This window comes from Octopus bimaculoides, chromosome 9 (genome assembly GCF_046866305.1).
Source record: "Octopus bimaculoides isolate indiv1 chromosome 9, ASM4686630v1, whole genome shotgun sequence".
Taxonomy (NCBI): Eukaryota; Metazoa; Mollusca; class Cephalopoda; order Octopoda; family Octopodidae; genus Octopus; species Octopus bimaculoides.
The window spans coordinates 44,477,778-44,497,777 of NC_142936.1; the positions used below are offsets into that span (position 1 = coordinate 44,477,778).

The 20,000-nt window shown below is 37.5% G+C and overlaps 7 non-coding genes across 7 annotated transcripts; all 7 read left to right on the top strand.

The window, feature by feature from the left end:
* Positions 1–561: 561 nt before the first annotated feature.
* On the top strand, positions 562–653 carry Trnak-uuu (transfer RNA lysine (anticodon UUU)). The gene is given in 2 exon segments: positions 562–598; positions 618–653. It is a non-coding gene; the product is annotated as a tRNA-Lys (tRNA).
* Positions 654–3,720: 3,067 nt separating this feature from the next.
* Trnak-uuu (transfer RNA lysine (anticodon UUU)) lies at positions 3,721–3,812 on the top strand. Its single transcript is given in 2 exon segments — positions 3,721–3,757; positions 3,777–3,812. It is a non-coding gene; the product is annotated as a tRNA-Lys (tRNA).
* Positions 3,813–6,794: 2,982 nt separating this feature from the next.
* On the top strand, positions 6,795–6,886 carry Trnak-uuu (transfer RNA lysine (anticodon UUU)). The gene is given in 2 exon segments: positions 6,795–6,831; positions 6,851–6,886. It is a non-coding gene; the product is annotated as a tRNA-Lys (tRNA).
* A 3,042-nt stretch (positions 6,887–9,928) lies between these two features.
* Trnak-uuu (transfer RNA lysine (anticodon UUU)) lies at positions 9,929–10,020 on the top strand. Its single transcript is given in 2 exon segments — positions 9,929–9,965; positions 9,985–10,020. It is a non-coding gene; the product is annotated as a tRNA-Lys (tRNA).
* Positions 10,021–11,665: 1,645 nt separating this feature from the next.
* On the top strand, positions 11,666–11,757 carry Trnak-uuu (transfer RNA lysine (anticodon UUU)). The gene is given in 2 exon segments: positions 11,666–11,702; positions 11,722–11,757. It is a non-coding gene; the product is annotated as a tRNA-Lys (tRNA).
* Positions 11,758–14,806: 3,049 nt separating this feature from the next.
* Trnak-uuu (transfer RNA lysine (anticodon UUU)) lies at positions 14,807–14,898 on the top strand. The gene is given in 2 exon segments: positions 14,807–14,843; positions 14,863–14,898. It is a non-coding gene; the product is annotated as a tRNA-Lys (tRNA).
* A 3,057-nt stretch (positions 14,899–17,955) lies between these two features.
* Trnak-uuu (transfer RNA lysine (anticodon UUU)) lies at positions 17,956–18,047 on the top strand. Its single transcript is given in 2 exon segments — positions 17,956–17,992; positions 18,012–18,047. It is a non-coding gene; the product is annotated as a tRNA-Lys (tRNA).
* The last annotated feature ends 1,953 nt before the right edge of the window (positions 18,048–20,000 follow it).

Below are 20,000 nucleotides of genomic sequence, written 5' to 3' on the forward strand. Positions count from 1 at the left end.
CTTTTTCTTACACACCAGAACCCACATGGATCCTCTCGACGCCCACCGGGAAGTAGTAGCGTCCACTTTCAGAACCTATAATTTACGTAACTGAAACCACTGCTAACTTTTTTATTCGAGGTCTAAATAAACGAGGTCTAGTTTATCGAGCTTTGATGAAGTTAGCGTGTTAAAAATAGAGATATGTTTTCAAGGATGTGGATTACCATTATGTTTACAGGTTTAGAAGAGGAGGAATTCCGGAATTTTGAATGACTCTTCCTCGACTCTTGTCTGTTTCCTGAAATATCTCTTCAAATTGAATATCTTTCAATTGCATTTCAGCAGGAATACGTTTAGGAGAATGAAGGTTATGTTATGTTGATAGTTGAAATGTATGAATCTGAAAGAAAAGTGGTAGATGCTAAAATCTTGAAAAGTGCTATTACCAAAGTCGAAGGAGCGGAAGTGCATGATCCGACTGGTGTAAAAATATTTATTTTCAAGAAAGTTATGAGGATAAGATCGTGTGAAGTGGGCAATATTGGTTCATTCTAAATGTAAGAATGTGTTAGTTGCACCGCCCGCATAGCTCAGTCGGTAGAGCATCAGACTTTTAATCGCTAAGTTAGCAAGTGATCTGAGGGTCGTGGGTTCAAGTCCCCCTGCGGGCGAATGTTTTCATTTTTACTCAATTGAAATGTTTTGCATGTCTGAAGATTTATACTGGTTTAATGTCCACACGTGTCTTTCGTTAACTTCAAAATAACTTTTCCTTTGAAAACATGAAGTAACCCATTGCATAGTGTGGAGAAATTGTAGCAATATTTTCTGTCTTTGAATTGGATGTTAAATTATTGTCCTATATTGATGGTTTTTATGATTTTTATTACTTAAAATGTTTATTTATAACACTTTCCATTCTGATTTCATATCCAGTCGTGGTCAACTTTGTCTTTCCCTACCGCAGCTTCAACAAAACAAAGTACCAGTAAAGAACTGGGGTAATCCTCTCATCAAAATTATTTGCTTTGTATCTAAATCAGAAACAATTATCACAATGAGCAAGATTGTTGAATCATTGGAAGGTAGCTGGAAATCACTGGAATCAATGGTCTTAATGAACCAGTAACCTAGTAAATAAATAAATAAAATATACGTGGGTCATGTTCGTAAATCAGAAACCTGAAAACTTTGTGGTTTTTGTTTTCAGGGGAGTTTCTGCTAGGAATATTTTGGTGGATCGACAGCGATTTTGAATAGGTCATGTGATCGATGTTTGCATTGGAGGTACATGGATGTCTGGCTATGTCAGAGCGAGGGAGCTTGAGTTAGAGAGAGAAAACGGGTGAGGTGGAAGACAGATGGACAGAGCCAGACAGACAGAAATAGACAGAGACAGACAGAAAAAAACAGAGAGAGAGAGAGAGAGAGAGAGAGAGAGAAAGAGAGAGAGAGAGAGAGAGAGAGAGAGAGAAAGAGAGAGAGAGATAGACAGACAGAGTTAGCCTCGTGCAGTCAGTTTACATCAGAGATTCTCAAACTTTTTGGGTCATTGCTCCACTCATGGTCACATAACGCCCTGAGCACCCCACCCCTATGTTTATGTATAAATAAATACTTTATATTATACTAATTGATATATACTATGAAACATTTGATATTTTAAATATTATATACTTAGTGTTCAATACGATAATAATCTTAGAAATTCATAGGGTCCCCCAATCTACTGCCTTCCACTCAATGCCTCCTTTTTCTTACACACCAGCACCCACATGGACGATCTCGACGCCCACCGGGGAGTAGTAGCGCCCACTTTCAGAACCTGTAGTTTACGTAACTGAAACCACTGTTAACTGTTTTATTCGAGGTCTAAATAAACGAGGTCTAGTTTATCGAGCTTTGATGAAGTTAGCGTGTTAAAAATAGAGATATGTTTTCAAGGATGTGGATTACCATTATGTTTACAGGTTTAGAAGAGGAGGAATTCCGGAATTTTGAATGAGTCTTCCTCGACTCGTGTCTGTTTCCTCAAATATCTGTTCAAATTGAATATCTTTCAATTGCATTTTTGCAGGAATACGTTTAGGAGAATGAAGGTTATGTTATGTTGATAGTTGAAATGTATGAATCTGAAAGAAAAGTGGTAGATGCTAAAGTCGACGGCGCAGAAATGCATGAGCCGACCGGTGGATAAATATTCATTTTCAATAAAGTTATGGGGATAAGTTCGTGTGAAGTGAGCAATATTGGTTCATATAAAATCTAAGAACGTGTTAATACGTCCGTCCGCATAGCTCAGTCGGTAGAGCATCAGCCTTTTAATCGCTAAGTAAACAAATGATCTGAAGGTCGTTAGTTCAAGTCTCCCGAATGAATGTTTTCATTTTACTTGATTGAAATGTTTTGCATATCTGAATTGGATGTTAAATTATTGTCCTATATTGATGGTTTTTATGGCTTTTATTACTTAAAATGTTTATTAACAACACTTTACATTCTAATTTCATATCCAGTCGTGGTCAACTTTGTCTTTCACTACCCCAGCTTCAATAAAACAAAGTACCAGTCAAGAACTAGAAGAATGCTCTCATCAAAATTATTTGCTTTTAACTGAATCAGAAACAATTATCGCAAGGAGCAAGCTAAGAGAATCCTTGGAAAGTCGGAAAACATACTTTGCCGTATTTGCTCCGACACTTTAATTTCTGAGTTCAAATACCGCCGAGATCAACTTTGAATTTCAGTTTTTGAGGCCTTAAAAATAAAGTAGGTGGAAGTCACTGGAGCCAATGGTCTTAATCAATCAGTAACCAAGTAAATAAATAAGTAAAGTATACGTTGGTCATGTTACTAAATGAGAAACCTGAAAACTTTGCATTTTTTTGCTTTAAGTCGAGTATCTCCTAGGAAAATTTTGGTGGATCAAGGCGAGGGAGGTGGAAGACAGACAGACAGAGACAGGTGAGGTGGAAGACAGACAGACAGAGACAGACAGACAGAGACAGACAGACAGAAATAGACAGAGACAGACAGAGATAGAGAGAGAGAGAGAGAGGGAGAGAGAGTGAGAGAGAGAGAGAGAGAGAGAGAGAGAGAGAGAGAGAGAGAGAGACAGAGACAGAGTTAGCCCACATGCAGTCAGTTTACATCAGAGATTCTCAAACTTTTTGGGTCCTTTTTCTTACACACCAGAACCCACATGGACCCTCTCGACGCCCACCGGGAAGTAGTAGCGTCCACTTTCAGAACCTATAATTTACGTAACTGAAACCACTGCTAACTGTTTTATTCGAGGTCTAAATAAACGAGGTCTAGTTTATCGAGCTTTGATGAAGTTAGCGTGTTAAAAATAGAGATATGTTTTCAAGGATGTGGATTACCATTATGTTTACAGGTTTAGAAGAGGAGGAATTCCGGAATTTTGAATGACTCTTCCTCGACTCTTGTCTGTTTCCTGAAATATCTCTTCAAATTGAATATCTTTCAATTGCATTTCAGCAGGAATACGTTTAGGAGAATGAAGGTTATGTTATGTTGATAGTTGAAATGTATGAATCTGAAAGAAAAGTGGTAGATGCTAAAATCTTGAAAAGTGCTATTACCAAAGTCGAAGGAGCGGAAGTGCATGATCCGACTGGTGTAAAAATATTTATTTTCAAGAAAGTTATGAGGATAAGATCGTGTGAAGTGGGCAATATTGGTTCATTCTAAATGTAAGAATGTGTTAGTTGCACCGCCCGCATAGCTCAGTCGGTAGAGCATCAGACTTTTAATCGCTAAGTTAGCAAGTGATCTGAGGGTCGTGGGTTCAAGTCCCCCTGCGGGCGAATGTTTTCATTTTTACTCAATTGAAATGTTTTGCATGTCTGAAGATTTATACTGGTTTAATGTCCACACGTGTCTTTCGTTAACTTCAAAATAACTTTTCCTTTGAAAACATGAAGTAACCCATTGCATAGTGTGGAGAAATTGTAGCAATATTTTCTGTCTTTGAATTGGATGTTAAATTATTGTCCTATATTCATGGTTTTTATGCTTTTTATTACTTAAAATGTTTATTTATAACACTTTCCATTCTGATTTCATATCCAGTCGTGGTCAACTTTGTCTTTCCCTACCGCAGCTTCAATAAAACAAAGTACCAGTAAAGAACTGGGGTAATCCTCTCATCAAAATTATTTGCTTTGTATCTAAATCAGAAACAATTATCACAATGAGCAAGATTGTTGAATCATTGGAAGGTAGCTGGAAATCACTGGAATCAATGGTCTTAATGAACCAGTAACCTAGTAAATAAATAAATAAAATATACGTGGGTCATGTTCGTAAATCAGAAACCTGAAAACTTTGTGGTTTTTGTTTTCAGGGGAGTTTCTGCTAGGAATATTTTGGTGGATCGACAGCGATTTTGAATAGGTCATGTGATCTATGTTTGCATTGGAGGTACATGGATGTCTGGCTATGTCAGAGCGAGGGAGCTTGAGTTAGAGAGAGAAAACGGGTGAGGTGGAAGACAGATGGACAGAGCCAGACAGACAGAAATAGACAGAGACAGACAGAAAAAAACCAGAGAGAGAGAGAGAGAGATAGATAGACAGACAGAGTTAGCCTCGTGCAGTCAATTTACATCAGAGATTCTCAAACCTTTTGGGTCACTGCTCCTCTCATGGCCACATAACGCCCTGAGCACCCCACCCCTATGTTTATGTATAAATAAATACTTTATATTATACTACTTTATATATACTATGAAACATTTGATATTCTAAATATTATATACTTAGTGTTCAATACGATAATAATCTTAGAAATTCATAGGGTCCCCCAATCTACTGCCTTCCACTCAATGCCTCCTTTTTCTTACACACCAGCACCCACATGGACGATCTCGACGCCCACCGGGGAGTAGTAGCGCCCACTTTCAGAACCTGTAGTTTACGTAACTGAAACCACTGCTAACTGTTTTATTCGAGGTCTAAATAAACGAGGTCTAGTTTATCGAGCTTTGATGAAGTTAGCGTATTAAAAATAGAGATATGTTTTCAAGGATGTGGATTACCATTATGTTTACAGGTTTAGAAGAGGAGGAATTCCGGAATTTTGAATGAGTCTTCCTCGACTCGTGTCTATTTCCTCAAATATCTGTTCAAATTGAATATCTTTCAATTGCATTTTTGCAGGAATACGTTTAGGAGAATGAAGGTTATGTTATGTTGATAGTTGAAATGTATGAATCTGAAAGAAAAGTGGTAGATGCTAAAGTCGACGGCGCAGAAATGCATTAGCCGACCGGTGGATAAATATTCATTTTCGATAAAGTTATGGGGATAAGTTCGTGTGAAGTGAGCAATATTGGTTCATATAAAATCTAAGAACGTGTTAATACGTCCGTCCGCATAGCTCAGTCGGTAGAACATCAGCCTTTTAATCGCTAAGTAAACAAATGATCTGAAGGTCGTTAGTTCAAGTCTCCCGAATGAATGTTTTCATTTTACTTGATTGAAATGTTTTGCATATCTGAATTGGATGTTAAATTATTGTCCTATATTGATGGTTTTTATGGCCTTTATTACTTAAAATGTTTATTAACAACACTTTACATTCTAATTTCATATCCAGTCGTGGTCAACTTTGTCTTTCACTACCCCAGCTTCAATAAAACAAAGTACCAGTCAAGAACTAGAAGAATGCTCTCATCAAAATTATTTGCTTTTAACTGAATCAGAAACAATTATCGCAAGGAGCAAGCTAAGAGAATCCTTGGAAAGTCGGAAAACATACTTTGCCATATTTGCTCCGACACTTTAATTTCTGAGTTCAAATACCGCCGAGTTCAACTTTGAATTTCAGTTTTTGAGGCCTTAAAAATAAAGTAGGTGGAAGTCACTGGAGCCAATGGTCTTAATCAATCAGTAACCAAGTAAATAAATAAGTAAAGTATACTTTGGTCATGTTACTAAATGAGAAACCTGAAAACTTTGCATTTTTTTGCTTTAAGTCGAGTATCTCCTAGGAAAATTTTGGTGGATCAAGGCGAGGGAGGTGGAAGACAGACATACAGAGACAGGTGAGGTGGAAGACAGACAGACAGAGACAGACAGACAGAGACAGTCAGACAGAAATAGACAGAGACAGACAGAGATAGAGAGAGAGAGAGAGAGGGAGAGAGAGAGAGAGAGAGAGAGACAGAGACAGAGTTAGCCCACATGCAGTCAGTTTACATCAGAGATTCTCAAACTTTTTGGGTCCTTTTTCTTACACACCAGAACCCACATGGACCCTCTCGACGCCCACCGGGAAGTAGCAGCGTCCACTTTCAGAACCTATAATTTACGTAACTGAAACCACTGCTAACTGTTTTATTCGAGGTCTAAATAAACGAGGTCTAGTTTATCGAGCTTTGATGAAGTTAGCGTGTTAAAAATAGAGATATGTTTTCAAGGATGTGGATTACCATTATGTTTACAGCACGCGAAGAGGAGGAATTCCGGAATTTTGAATGACTCTTCCTCGACTCTTGTCTGTTTCCTGAAATATCTCTTCAAATTGAATATCTTTCAATTGCATTTCAGCAGGAATACGTTTAGGAGAATGAAGGTTATGTTATGTTGATAGTTGAAATGTATGAATCTGAAAGAAAAGTGGTAGATGCTAAAATCTTGAAAAGTGCTATTAGCAAAGTCGAAGGAGCGGAAGTGCATGATCCGACTGGTGTAAAAATATTTATTTTCAAGAAAGTTATGAGGATAAGATCGTGTGAAGTGGGCAATATTGGTTCATTCTAAATGTAAGAATGTGTTAGTTGCACCGCCCGCATAGCTCAGTCGGTAGAGCATCAGACTTTTAATCGCTAAGTTAGCAAGTGATCTGAGGGTCGTGGGTTCAAGTCCCCCTGCGGGCGAATGTTTTCATTTTTACTCAATTGAAATGTTTTGCATGTCTGAAGATTTATACTGGTTTAATGTCCACACGTGTCTTTCGTTAACTTCAAAATAACTTTTCCTTTGAAAACATGAAGTAACCCATTGCATAGTGTGGAGAAATTGTAGCAATATTTTCTGTCTTTGAATTGGATGTTAAATTATTGTCCTATATTCATGGTTTTTATGCTTTTTATTACTTAAAATGTTTATTTATAACACTTTCCATTCTGATTTCATATCCAGTCGTGGTCAACTTTGTCTTTCCCTAACGCAGCTTCAATAAAACAAAGTACCAGTAAAGAACTGGGGTAATCCTCTCATCAAAATTATTTGCTTTGTATCTAAATCAGAAACAATTATCACAATGAGCAAGATTGTTGAATCATTGGAAGGTAGCTGGAAATCACTGGAATCAATGGTCTTAATGAACCAGTAACCTAGTAAATAAATAAATAAAATATACGTGGGTCATGTTCGTAAATCAGAAACCTGAAAACTTTGTGGTTTTTGTTTTCAGGGGAGTTTCTGCTAGGAATATTTTGGTGGATCGACAGCGATTTTGAATAGGTCATGTGATCTATGTTTGCATTGGAGGTACATGGATGTCTGGCTATGTCAGAGCGAGGGAGCTTGAGTTAGAGAGAGAAAACGGGTGAGGTGGAAGACAGATGGACAGAGCCAGACAGACAGAAATAGACAGAGACAGACAGAAAAAAAACAGAGAGAGAGAGAGAGAGAGAGAGAGAGACAAAGAGAGAGAGAGAGAGAGAGAGAGAGAGAGAGAAAGAGAGAGAGATATAGACAGACAGAGTTAGCCTCGTGCAGTCAGTTTACATCAGAGATTCTCAAACTTTTTGGGTCATTGCTCCACTCATGGCCACATAACGCCCTGAGCACCCCACCCCTATGTTTATGTATAAATAAATACTTTATATTATACTAATTGATATATACTATGAAACATTTGATATTTTAAATATTATATACTTAGTGTTCAATACGATAATAATCTTAGAAATTCAAAGGGTCCCCCAATCTACTGCCTTCCACTCAATGCCTCCTTTTTCTTACACACCAGCACCCACATGGACGATCTCGACGCCCACCGGGGAGTAGTAGCGCCCACTTTCAGAACCTGTAGTTTACGTAACTGAAACCACTGTTAACTGTTTTATTCGAGCTCTAAATAAACGAGGTCTAGTTTATCGAGCTTTGATGAAGTTAGCGTATTAAAAATAGAGATATGTTTTCAAGGATGTGGATTACCATTATGTTTACAGGTTTAGAAGAGGAGGAATTCCGGAATTTTGAATGAGTCTTCCTCGACTCGTGTCTGTTTTCTCAAATATCTGTTCAAATTGAATATCTTTCAATTGCATTTTTGCAGGAATACGTTTAGGAGAATGAAGGTTATGTTATGTTGATAGTTGAAATGTATGAATCTGAAAGAAAAGTGGTAGATGCTAAAGTCGACGGCGCAGAAATGCATGAGCCGACCGGTGGATAAATATTCATTTTCAATAAAGTTATGCTGATAAGTTCGTGTGAAGTGAGCAATATTGGTTCATATAAAATCTAAGAACGTGTTAATACGTCCGTCCGCATAGCTCAGTCGGTAGAGCATCAGCCTTTTAATCGCTAAGTAAACAAATGATCTGAAGGTCGTTAGTTCAAGTCTCCCGAATGAATGTTTTCATTTTACTTCATTGAAATGTTTTGCATATCTGAATTGGATGTTAAATTATTGTCCTATATTGATGGTTTTTATGGCTTTTATTACTTAAAATGTTTATTAACAACACTTTACATTCTAATTTCATATCCAGTCGTGGTCAACTTTGTCTTTCACTACCCCAGCTTCAATAAAACAAAGTACCAGTCAAGAACTAGAAGAATGCTCTCATCAAAATTATTTGCTTTTAACTGAATCAGAAACAATTATCGCAAGGAGCAAGCTAAGAGAATCCTTGGAAAGTCGGAAAACATACTTTGCCGTATTTGCTCCGACACTTTAATTTCTGAGTTCAAATACCGCCGAGGTCAACTTTGAATTTCAGTTTTTGAGGCCTTAAAAATAAAGTAGGTGGAAGTCACTGGAGCCAATGGTCTTAATCAATCAGTAACCAAGTAAATAAATAAGTAAAGTATACGTTGGTCATGTTACTAAATGAGAAACCTGAAAACTTTGCATTTTTTTGCTTTAAGTCGAGTATCTCCTAGGAAAATTTTGGTGGATCAAGGCGAGGGAGGTGGAAGACAGACAGACAGAGACAGGTGAGGTGGAAGACAGACAGACAGAGACAGACAGACAGAGACAGACAGACAGAAATAGACAGAGACAGACAGAGATAGAGAGAGAGAGAGAGGGAGAGAGAGAGAGAGAGAGAGAGACAGAGACAGAGACAGAGTTAGCCCACATGCAGTCAGTTTACATCAGAGATTCTCAAACTTTTTGGGTCCTTTTTCTTACACACCAGAACCCACATGGACCCTCTCGACGCCCACCGGGAAGTAGTAGCGTCCACTTTCAGAACCTATAATTTACGTAACTGAAACCACTGTTAACTGTTTTATTCGAGCTCTAAATAAACGAGGTCTAGTTTATCGAGCTTTGATGAAGTTAGCGTGTTAAAAATAGAGATATGTTTTCAAGGATGTGGATTACCATTATGTTTACAGCACGCGAAGAGGAGGAATTCCGGAATTTTGAATGACTCTTCCTCGACTCTTGTCTGTTTCCTGAAATATCTCTTCAAATTGAATATCTTTCAATTGCATTTCAGCAGGAATACGTTTAGGAGAATGAAGGTTATGTTATGTTGATAGTTGAAATGTATGAATCTGAAAGAAAAGTGGTAGATGCTAAAATCTTGAAAAGTGCTATTACCAAAGTCGAAGGAGCGGAAGTGCATGATCCGACTGGTGTAAAAATATTTATTTTCAAGAAAGTTATGAGGATAAGATCGTGTGAAGTGGGCAATATTGGTTCATTCTAAATGTAAGAATGTGTTAGTTGCACCGCCCGCATAGCTCAGTCGGTAGAGCATCAGACTTTTAATCGCTAAGTTAGCAGGTGATCTGAGGGTCGTGGGTTCAAGTCCCCCTGCGGGCGAATGTTTTCATTTTTACTCAATTGAAATGTTTTGCATGTCTGAAGATTTATACTGGTTTAATGTCCACACGTGTCTTTCGTTAACTTCAAAATAACTTTTCCTTTGAAAACATGAAGTAACCCATTGCATAGTGTGGAGAAATTGTAGCAATATTTTCTGTCTTTGAATTGGATGTTAAATTATTGTCCTATATTCATGGTTTTTATGCTTTTTATTACTTAAAATGTTTATTTATAACACTTTCCATTCTGATTTCATATCCAGTCGTGGTCAACTTTGTCTTTCCCTACCGCAGCTTCAATAAAACAAAGTACCAGTAAAGAACTGGGGTAATCCTCTCATCAAAATTATTTGCTTTGTATCTAAATCAGAAACAATTATCACAATGAGCAAGATTGTTGAATCATTGGAAGGTAGCTGGAAATCACTGGAATCAATGGTCTTAATGAACCAGTAACCTAGTAAATAAATAAATAAAATATACGTGGGTCATGTTCGTAAATCAGAAACCTGAAAACTTTGTGGTTTTTGTTTTCAGGGGAGTTTCTGCTAGGAATATTTTGGTGGATCGACAGCGATTTTGAATAGGTCATGTGATCTATGTTTGCATTGGAGGTACATGGATGTCTGGCTATGTCAGAGCGAGGGAGCTTGAGTTAGAGAGAGAAAACGGGTGAGGTGGAAGACAGATGGACAGAGCCAGACAGACAGAAATAGACAGAGACAGACAGAAAAAAAACAGAGAGAGAGAGAGAGAGAGAGAGAGAGAGACAAAGAGAGAGAGAGAGAGAGAGAGAGAGAGAGAGAAAGAGAGAGAGATATAGACAGACAGAGTTAGCCTCGTGCAGTCAGTTTACATCAGAGATTCTCAAACTTTTTGGGTCATTGCTCCACTCATGGCCACATAACGCCCTGAGCACCCCACCCCTATGTTTATGTATAAATAAATACTTTATATTATACTAATTGATATATACTATGAAACATTTGATATTTTAAATATTATATACTTAGTGTTCAATACGATAATAATCTTAGAAATTCATAGGGTCCCCCAATCTACTGCCTTCCACTCAATGCCTCCTTTTTCTTACACACCAGCACCCACATGGACGATCTCGACGCCCACCGGGGAGTAGTAGCGCCCACTTTCAGAACCTGTAGTTTACGTAACTGAAACCACTGTTAACTGTTTTATTCGAGCTCTAAATAAACGAGGTCTAGTTTATCGAGCTTTGATGAAGTTAGCGTATTAAAAATAGAGATATGTTTTCAAGGATGTGGATTACCATTATGTTTACAGGTTTAGAAGAGGAGGAATTCCGGAATTTTAAATGAGTCTTCCTCGACTCGTGTCTGTTTTCTCAAATATCTGTTCAAATTGAATATCTTTCAATTGCATTTTTGCAGGAATACGTTTAGGAGAATGAAGGTTATGTTATGTTGATAGTTGAAATGTATGAATCTGAAAGAAAAGTGGTAGATGCTAAAATCTTGAAAAGTGCTATTACCAAAGTCGAAGGAGCGGAAGTGCATGATCCGACTGGTGTAAAAATATTTATTTTCAAGAAAGTTATGAGGATAAGATCGTGTGAAGTGGGCAATATTGGTTCATTCTAAATGTAAGAATGTGTTAGTTGCACCGCCCGCATAGCTCAGTCGGTAGAGCATCAGACTTTTAATCGCTAAGTTAGCAAGTGATCTGAGGGTCGTGGGTTCAAGTCCCCCTGCGGGCGAATGTTTTCATTTTTACTCAATTGAAATGTTTTGCATGTCTGAAGATTTATACTGGTTTAATGTCCACACGTGTCTTTCGTTAACTTCAAAATAACTTTTCCTTTGAAAACATGAAGTAACCCATTGCATAGTGTGGAGAAATTGTATCAATATTTTCTGTCTTTGAATTGGATGTTAAATTATTGTCCTATATTGATGGTTTTTATGATTTTTATTACTTAAAATGTTTATTTATAACACTTTCCATTCTGATTTCATATCCAGTCGTGGTCAACTTTGTCTTTCCCTACCCCAGCTTCAACAAAACAAAGTACCAGTAAAGAACTGGGGTAATCCTCTCATCAAAATTATTTGCTTTGTATCTAAATCAGAAACAATTATCACAATTAGCAAGATTGTTGAATCATTGGAAGGTAGCTGGAAATCACTGGAATCAATGGTCTTAATGAACCAGTAACCTAGTAAATAAATAAATAAAATATACGTGGGTCATGTTCGTAAATCAGAAACCTGAAAACTTTGTGGTTTTTGTTTTCAGGGGAGTTTCTGCTAGGAATATTTTGGTGGATCGACAGCGATTTTGAATAGGTCATGTGATCGATGTTTGCATTGGAGGTACATGGATGTCTGGCTATGTCAGAGCGAGGGAGCTTGAGTTAGAGAGAGAAAACGGGTGAGGTGGAAGACAGATGGACAGAGCCAGACAGACAGAAATAGACAGAGACAGACAGAAAAAAACAGAGAGAGAGAGAGAGAGAGAGAGAGAGAAAGAGAGAGAGAGAGAGAGAGAGAGAGAGAGAGAGAAAGAGAGAGAGAGATAGACAGACAGAGTTAGCCTCGTGCAGTCAGTTTACATCAGAGATTCTCAAACTTTTTGGGTCATTGCTCCACTCATGGTCACATAACGCCCTGAGCACCCCACCCCTATGTTTATGTATAAATAAATACTTTATATTATACTAATTGATATATACTATGAAACATTTGATATTTTAAATATTATATACTTAGTGTTCAATACGATAATAATCTTAGAAATTCATAGGGTCCCCCAATCTACTGCCTTCCACTCAATGCCTCCTTTTTCTTACACACCAGCACCCACATGGACGATCTCGACGCCCACCGGGGAGTAGTAGCGCCCACTTTCAGAACCTGTAGTTTACGTAACTGAAACCACTGTTAACTGTTTTATTCGAGGTCTAAATAAACGAGGTCTAGTTTATCGAGCTTTGATGAAGTTAGCGTATTAAAAATAGAGATATGTTTTCAAGGATGTGGATTACCATTATGTTTACAGGTTTAGAAGAGGAGGAATTCCGGAATTTTGAATGAGTCTTCCTCGACTCGTGTCTGTTTCCTCAAATATCTGTTCAAATTGAATATCTTTCAATTGCATTTTTGCAGGAATACGTTTAGGAGAATGAAGGTTATGTTATGTTGATAGTTGAAATGTATGAATCTGAAAGAAAAGTGGTAGATGCTAAAGTCGACGGCGCAGAAATGCATGAGCCGACCGGTGGATAAATATTCATTTTCAATAAAGTTATGCTGATAAGTTCGTGTGAAGTGAGCAATATTGGTTCATATAAAATCTAAGAACGTGTTAATACGTCCGTCCGCATAGCTCAGTCGGTAGAGCATCAGCCTTTTAATCGCTAAGTAAAGAAATGATCTGAAGGTCGTTAGTTCAAGTCTCCCGAATGAATGTTTTCATTTTACTTCATTGAAATGTTTTGCATATCTGAATTGGATGTTAAATTATTGTCCTATATTGATGGTTTTTATGGCTTTTATTACTTAAAATGTTTATTAACAACACTTTACATTCTAATTTCATATCCAGTCGTGGTCAATTTTGTCTTTCACTACCCCAGCTTCAATAAAACAAAGTACCAGTCAAGAACTAGAAGAATGCTCTCATCAAAATTATTTGCTTTTAACTGAATCAGAAACAATTATCGCAAGGAGCAAGCTAAGAGAATCCTTGGAAAGTCGGAAAACATACTTTGCCGTATTTGCTCCGACACTTTAATTTCTGAGTTCAAATACCGCCGAGATCAACTTTGAATTTCAGTTTTTGAGGCCTTAAAAATAAAGTAGGTGGAAGTCACTGGAGCCAATGGTCTTAATCAATCAGTAACCAAGTAAATAAATAAGTAAAGTATACGTTGGTCATGTTACTAAATGAGAAACCTGAAAACTTTGCATTTTTTTGCTTTAAGTCGAGTATCTCCTAGGAAAATTTTGGTGGATCAAGGCGAGGGAGGTGGAAGACAGACAGACAGAGACAGGTGAGGTGGAAGACAGACAGACAGAGACAGACAGACAGAGACAGACAGACAGAAATAGACAGAGACAGACAGAGATAGAGAGAGAGAGAGAGAGGGAGAGAGAGAGAGAGAGAGAGAGAGAGAGAGAGAGACAGAGACAGAGTTAGCCCACATGCAGTCAGTTTACATCAGAGATTCTCAAACTTTTTGGGTCCTTTTTCTTACACACCAGAACCCACATGGATCCTCTCGACGCCCACCGGGAAGTAGTAGCGTCCACTTTCAGAACCTATAATTTACGTAACTGAAACCACTGCTAACTGTTTTATTCGAGGTCTAAATAAACGAGGTCTAGTTTATCGAGCTTTGATGAAGTTAGCGTGTTAAAAATAGAGATATGTTTTCAAGGATGTGGATTACCATTATGTTTACAGGTTTAGAAGAGGAGGAATTCCGGAATTTTGAATGACTCTTCCTCGACTCTTGTCTGTTTCCTGAAATATCTCTTCAAATTGAATATCTTTCAATTGCATTTCAGCAGGAATACGTTTAGGAGAATGAAGGTTATGTTATGTTGATAGTTGAAATGTATGAATCTGAAAGAAAAGTGGTAGATGCTAAAATCTTGAAAAGTGCTATTACCAAAGTCGAAGGAGCGGAAGTGCATGATCCGACTGGTGTAAAAATATTTATTTTCAAGAAAGTTATGAGGATAAGATCGTGTGAAGTGGGCAATATTGGTTCATTCTAAATGTAAGAATGTGTTAGTTGCACCGCCCGCATAGCTCAGTCGGTAGAGCATCAGACTTTTAATCGCTAAGTTAGCAAGTGATCTGAGGGTCGTGGGTTCAAGTCCCCCTGCGGGCGAATGTTTTCATTTTTACTCAATTGAAATGTTTTGCATGTCTGAAGATTTATACTGGTTTAATGTCCACACGTGTCTTTCGTTAACTTCAAAATAACTTTTCCTTTGAAAACATGAAGTAACCCATTGCATAGTGTGGAGAAATTGTAGCAATATTTTCTGTCTTTGAATTGGATGTTAAATTATTGTCCTATATTGATGGTTTTTATGATTTTTATTACTTAAAATGTTTATTTATAACACTTTCCATTCTGATTTCATATCCAGTCGTGGTCAACTTTGTCTTTCCCTACCGCAGCTTCAACAAAACAAAGTACCAGTAAAGAACTGGGGTAATCCTCTCATCAAAATTATTTGCTTTGTATCTAAATCAGAAACAATTATCACAATGAGCAAGATTGTTGAATCATTGGAAGGTAGCTGGAAATCACTGGAATCAATGGTCTTAATGAACCAGTAACCTAGTAAATAAATAAATAAAATATACGTGGGTCATGTTCGTAAATCAGAAACCTGAAAACTTTGTGGTTTTTGTTTTCAGGGGAGTTTCTGCTAGGAATATTTTGGTGGATCGACAGCGATTTTGAATAGGTCATGTGATCGATGTTTGCATTGGAGGTACATGGATGTCTGGCTATGTCAGAGCGAGGGAGCTTGAGTTAGAGAGAGAAAACGGGTGAGGTGGAAGACAGATGGACAGAGCCAGACAGACAGAAATAGACAGAGACAGACAGAAAAAAACAGAGAGAGAGAGAGAGAGAGAGAGAGAGAGAGAGAAAGAGAGAGAGAGAGAGAGAGAAAGAGAGAAAGAGAGAGAGAGATAGACAGACAGAGTTAGCCTCGTGCAGTCAGTTTACATCAGAGATTCTCAAACTTTTTGGGTCATTGCTCCACTCATGGTCACATAACGCCCTGAGCACCCCACCCCTATGTTTATGTATAAATAAATACTTTATATTATACTAATTGATATATACTATGAAACATTTGATATTTTAAATATTATATACTTAGTGTTCAATACGATAATAATCTTAGAAATTCATAGGGTCCCCCAATCTACTGCCTTCCACTCAATGCCTCCTTTTTCTTACACACCAGCACCCACATGGACGATCTCGACGCCCACCGGGGAGTAGTAGCGCCCACTTTCAGAACCTGTAGTTTACGTAACTGAAACCACTGTTAACTGTTTTATTCGAGGTCTAAATAAACGAGGTCTAGTTTATCGAGCTTTGATGAAGTTAGCGTGTTAAAAATAGAGATATGTTTTCAAGGATGTGGATTACCATTATGTTTACAGGTTTAGAAGAGGAGGAATTCCGGAATTTTGAATGAGTCTTCCTCGACTCGTGTCTGTTTCCTCAAATATCTGTTCAAATTGAATATCTTTCAATTGCATTTTTGCAGGAATACGTTTAGGAGAATGAAGGTTATGTTATGTTGATAGTTGAAATGTATGAATCTGAAAGAAAAGTGGTAGATGCTAAAGTCGACGGCGCAGAAATGCATGAGCCGACCGGTGGATAAATATTCATTTTCAATAAAGTTATGGGGATAAGTTCGTGTGAAGTGAGCAATATTGGTTCATATAAAATCTAAGAACGTGTTAATACGTCCGTCCGCATAGCTCAGTCGGTAGAGCATCAGCCTTTTAATCGCTAAGTAAAGAAATGATCTGAAGGTCGTTAGTTCAAGTCTCCCGAATGAATGTTTTCATTTTACTTGATTGAAATGTTTTGCATATCTGAATTGGATGTTAAATTATTGTCCTATATTGATGGTTTTTATGGCTTTTATTACTTAAAATGTTTATTAACAACACTTTACATTCTAATTTCATATCCAGTCGTGGTCAACTTTGTCTTTCACTACCCCAGCTTCAATAAAACAAAGTACCAGTCAAGAACTAGAAGAATGCTCTCATCAAAATTATTTGCTTTTAACTGAATCAGAAACAATTATCGCAAGGAGCAAGCTAAGAGAATCCTTGGAAAGTCGGAAAACATACTTTGCCGTATTTGCTCCGACACTTTAATTTCTGAGTTCAAATACCGCCGAGATCAACTTTGAATTTCAGTTTTTGAGGCCTTAAAAATAAAGTAGGTGGAAGTCACTGGAGCCAATGGTCTTAATCAATCAGTAACCAAGTAAATAAATAAGTAAAGTATACGTTGGTCATGTTACTAAATGAGAAACCTGAAAACTTTGCATTTTTTTGCTTTAAGTCGAGTATCTCCTAGGAAAATTTTGGTGGATCAAGGCGAGGGAGGTGGAAGACAGACAGACAGAGACAGGTGAGGTGGAAGACAGACAGACAGAGACAGACAGACAGAGACAGACAGACAGAAATAGACAGAGACAGACAGAGATAGAGAGAGAGAGAGAGAGGGAGAGAGAGTGAGAGAGAGAGAGAGAGAGAGAGAGAGAGAGAGACAGAGACAGAGTTAGCCCACATGCAGTCAGTTTACATCAGAGATTCTCAAACTTTTTGGGTCCTTTTTCTTACACACCAGAACCCACATGGACCCTCTCGACGCCCACCGGGAAGTAGTAGCGTCCACTTTCAGAACCTATAATTTACGTAACTGAAACCACTGCTAACTGTTTTATTCGAGGTCTAAATAAACGAGGTCTAGTTTATCGAGCTTTGATGAAGTTAGCGTGTTAAAAATAGAGATATGTTTTCAAGGATGTGGATTACCATTATGTTTACAGGTTTAGAAGAGGAGGAATTCCGGAATTTTGAATGACTCTTCCTCGACTCTTGTCTGTTTCCTGAAATATCTCTTCAAATTGAATATCTTTCAATTGCATTTCAGCAGGAATACGTTTAGGAGAATGAAGGTTATGTTATGTTGATAGTTGAAATGTATGAATCTGAAAGAAAAGTGGTAGATGCTAAAATCTTGAAAAGTGCTATTACCAAAGTCGAAGGAGCGGAAGTGCATGATCCGACTGGTGTAAAAATATTTATTTTCAAGAAAGTTATGAGGATAAGATCGTGTGAAGTGGGCAATATTGGTTCATTCTAAATGTAAGAATGTGTTAGTTGCACCGCCCGCATAGCTCAGTCGGTAGAGCATCAGACTTTTAATCGCTAAGTTAGCAAGTGATCTGAGGGTCGTGGGTTCAAGTCCCCCTGCGGGCGAATGTTTTCATTTTTACTCAATTGAAATGTTTTGCATGTCTGAAGATTTATACTGGTTTAATGTCCACACGTGTCTTTCGTTAACTTCAAAATAACTTTTCCTTTGAAAACATGAAGTAACCCATTGCATAGTGTGGAGAAATTGTAGCAATATTTTCTGTCTTTGAATTGGATGTTAAATTATTGTCCTATATTCATGGTTTTTATGCTTTTTATTACTTAAAATGTTTATTTATAACACTTTCCATTCTGATTTCATATCCAGTCGTGGTCAACTTTGTCTTTCCCTACCGCAGCTTCAATAAAACAAAGTACCAGTAAAGAACTGGGGTAATCCTCTCATCAAAATTATTTGCTTTGTATCTAAATCAGAAACAATTATCACAATGAGCAAGATTGTTGAATCATTGGAAGGTAGCTGGAAATCACTGGAATCAATGGTCTTAATGAACCAGTAACCTAGTAAATAAATAAATAAAATATACGTGGGTCATGTTCGTAAATCAGAAACCTGAAAACTTTGTGGTTTTTGTTTTCAGGGGAGTTTCTGCTAGGAATATTTTGGTGGATCGACAGCGATTTTGAATAGGTCATGTGATCTATGTTTGCATTGGAGGTACATGGATGTCTGGCTATGTCAGAGCGAGGGAGCTTGAGTTAGAGAGAGAAAACGGGTGAGGTGGAAGACAGATGGACAGAGCCAGACAGACAGAAATAGACAGAGACAGACAGAAAAAAACCAGAGAGAGAGAGAGAGAGATAGATAGACAGACAGAGTTAGCCTCGTGCAGTCAATTTACATCAGAGATTCTCAAACCTTTTGGGTCACTGCTCCTCTCATGGCCACATAACGCCCTGAGCACCCCACCCCTATGTTTATGTATAAATAAATACTTTATATTATACTACTTTATATATACTATGAAACATTTGATATTCTAAATATTATATACTTAGTGTTCAATACGATAATAATCTTAGAAATTCATAGGGTCCCCCAATCTACTGCCTTCCACTCAATGCCTCCTTTTTCTTACACACCAGCACCCACATGGACGATCTCGACGCCCACCGGGGAGTAGTAGCGCCCACTTTCAGAACCTGTAGTTTACGTAACTGAAACCACTGCTAACTGTTTTATTCGAGGTCTAAATAAACGAGGTCTAGTTTATCGAGCTTTGATGAAGTTAGCGTATTAAAAATAGAGATATGTTTTCAAGGATGTGGATTACCATTATGTTTACAGGTTTAGAAGAGGAGGAATTCCGGAATTTTGAATGAGTCTTCCTCGACTCGTGTCTATTTCCTCAAATATCTGTTCAAATTGAATATCTTTCAATTGCATTTTTGCAGGAATACGTTTAGGAGAATGAAGGTTATGTTATGTTGATAGTTGAAATGTATGAATCTGAAAGAAAAGTGGTAGATGCTAAAGTCGACGGCGCAGAAATGCATTAGCCGACCGGTGGATAAATATTCATTTTCAATAAAGTTATGGGGATAAGTTCGTGTGAAGTGAGCAATATTGGTTCATATAAAATCTAAGAACGTGTTAATACGTCCGTCCGCATAGCTCAGTCGGTAGAGCATCAGCCTTTTAATCGCTAAGTAAACAAATGATCTGAAGGTCGTTAGTTCAAGTCTCCCGAATGAATGTTTTCATTTTACTTGATTGAAATGTTTTGCATATCTGAATTGGATGTTAAATTATTGTCCTATATTGATGGTTTTTATGGCCTTTATTACTTAAAATGTTTATTAACAACACTTTACATTCTAATTTCATATCCAGTCGTGGTCAACTTTGTCTTTCACTACCCCAGCTTCAATAAAACAAAGTACCAGTCAAGAACTAGAAGAATGCTCTCATCAAAATTATTTGCTTTTAACTGAATCAGAAACAATTATCGCAAGGAGCAAGCTAAGAGAATCCTTGGAAAGTCGGAAAACATA